Source organism: Nestor notabilis, unplaced genomic scaffold (assembly GCF_000696875.1).
Source record: "Nestor notabilis isolate BGI_N333 unplaced genomic scaffold, ASM69687v1 scaffold10341, whole genome shotgun sequence".
Lineage (NCBI taxonomy): Eukaryota > Metazoa > Chordata > Aves > Psittaciformes > Psittacidae > Nestor > Nestor notabilis.
In genome coordinates, this window is record NW_009914220.1 from 12,289 (window position 1) to 15,360 (window position 3,072).

The window sequence follows — 3,072 nt, forward strand, 5'->3', positions numbered from 1 at the left end:
AGCCCAACTAATACATTTGTACACCAGCATTTAGCTTCAGAGCTATAATAAAAACATTTTTATTAAACCAATGCAAACTTTTCTGTAGAAAAAATACACTTCCTCATACATGTGTTTGGTTTGCTCCCCTCCCCCCTAAAATTCTTTTGTCACAGAGAAAGAAGGTTCTTTTCTTCAACAACCAGATAGTGAACTGACAGAACTGATGAGTTCAGTTCAGAAGCAACTCTTGCAGCTCACTTTTATCAGTGAGATCTTATAAAACTCTTATAAAAGCCTTACAAAAGACTTTTAGCACTGAGTGTGATGCTGTCAGCTAAGGAGGTTGATTGCACTGATAACGATTATTTCATGGAGTTTCCTAACATCGATATATTTTCAAGTGCTTCTTGAAGACTTAGAGACAGTGGGATTACGAAAACTTGGCAGAAAAGATATAACTTCCTTTACTGGATAATTTGTCCCTATCTTACTTGGGCTCTACTTTATTCAGCCCACTGAACTACATTAGACATATTTAGTTATCACAAGCTCTTTAAATTCCACTGAACAGAGAAAGCTTTTTGCAAAGCCTCATGGATGACCCAAAAGCAGGAGGTTTGTAAATTATGGCCCTTGTAAAAGCTGATGCAGTAGCTGTGTAGTTTCACCAGCTGAGAAGGTAGTAATCATCTCCTTTGTGAATTGCTGCTCATGTCTAATGTAGGGCCGAGGCATACAAAGAGGAAAAACTGCTGAAATAGTACAAAGTTTGATAAGGCAAGCATGGGACTAAGTGAAATTATGAAGTGGATAGATATGAAAATGGAAGAATTCCCAATAGCAATTTTAGAGAATTTGCCAATGACTGTGTAGGGAGATGTTTCAAGATACTGCCAAGAAGTTGCTCAAATTTTGATCCTGCAGCTGGAATGCAGAATACTAAATTTATCAGGAATAATCAACCATATAAGGATAAAATGAGACTAAACAGATGTTGCTTTTAACACAAATCCAGAGAGCTATAACAGATAAACTGGAAATAAATCAAGGTACATATTATTATTAAAAATAAATAAATAATCAGATGACAGGATATCTACACCGGCATGTTTTATGCAAGACATAGAAGTTCATTCTTCACTCTGCAACAACTATAGCTTCAACTGATAACACTGAAAATTCAAGAAAGGTGTGGTTCAAGACAAGTCAAAAGGAATAAAAATTCCACAAAAATGGTCAGAAAATTACTTCAGTTGTATGCTAGGAAATATGACCCATAAGAAAATATTGGGAAAATCAGGATTACTTAGTTGAAGAGAAGTGTGAGAAATGGTGTGGTAAATGTATAAATATCTGAGATTGCTGCAAAAATGTGGATAGAAATCAAGTCCATCTCAAAATATCAGAGAGCATTGAAAATATGATCTAAAGTACAGCAAAAATAATTTACATAGGAAAAGAAAACAAGATCTAATCTTAAGGATTTTCTGTAATATGTTGCTTTAAAGGCTTTGGAATATTCACAGCTGAAGGCTGAAACCTCTGCAGTCACCAGTCACCATACGCTGGGGGTAAAAATATCTATACATGTACAATAAACCTATTTTATGGAGGAATACTTCTGCTTCACTGTTTTTGCAACCAAAAGGTTGTTTACTATTCCATTAACTCCAGGTCCAAGAACATTAAAAAGCTACACCTCAGACACATTTCTAATGGGTTGGTATTTATTGACAATGACTAGGGCCAGCGTTTTGTCGCAGTAAATTATACATGAAACAGTCTAGACATGGAGAAAAAAAAGGCAACTGTCACAAATTGCTAGTAAAACTGCCAGAGCTCACAACCTCCATTTTAATCAAAACATACTTTATTTCACAATAAAAATTGACTAAAAATGTTTAACTAAATGTTAAAAAAAAATTAAAACTGCTGTTATAAATTACTTTTGGCATACAGATGGGAAATAGGAACAGCTTTTCTGCTTCACCTAAAGAGAACCATGTTTTAAACTAACAGTGCTCAGCAACCTGTTACCTAACTTGAGGGAAACAGCACCTGAGAGCTACTAAGTATTGTATTTTAAATTAGGTTTTCAACAAAAGTTAATAAAGCACAGAATTATTGACGTTTCACTTTCATGCAAGTATGCACATGATGTTTTTGCTATTCAAGAGGCTCCGTTTTCAAATGTACTCAAATACATTGTATATGTTTTAAATTATTTCTGAAGAGAGGGAGCACACACAGTCAAAAAATATTCTACCACCATTACAGGCATAAACTTTTTTACAAGAGGTGATGGAATGTATGCTTGTTATTTTGAAGCAGAAACCACTAGAATCCACTGAAATTCATACCCTTTTATTCTCCTGAAATGTTGAATTTAGTCCTTATATTTAACCTTGGTTTTGCAGTCCAGTCCAACAGCATCCCATCCTTCAGCATGCGAAACAAGAAAGCATACTGTTGCAGAAGAAACCAAAATGGCAGACCTTGCCAATATACTACCACACAATTCTTGGCTAGAAAAACACATCCTGATTCTTGATGCTTGTGGAAGTCAGTTTATGGCTTGTACTGACACACTTGGCATACCTATAAAGTGTCATTAGTAATGAAATTAAATTCTTCTATCTTCTTGAGGCCGTATGTCTACTTTGTGGAGCCTCTATTCACTAGACATCAGCGTTAAGGCAGAAGAGTTGTTACTCCACAACTTTACAACATTACAAAGCTATATTCTGTCAAGAATAATACTCTAAGGAGACAGGAATAACACACTAGGATTGAAAGCTGCATTCCTTATACTCCCCTAACACAATGCATAATCATAGAATCATAGAATAGTTAGGGTTGGAAAGGACCTTAAGATCATCTAGTTCCAACCCCCCTGCCATGAGCAGGGACACCTCGCACTAAACTATGTTGCCCAAGGCTCTGTCCAACCTGGCCTTGAACGCTGCCAGGGTTGGAGCATTCACAATTTCCTTGGGCAACCTATTCCAGTGCCTCATCACCCTCACTGTGAAGAACTTCTTCCTTATATCTAATCTAAACTTCCTCTGTTTAAGTGTAAACCCATTACCC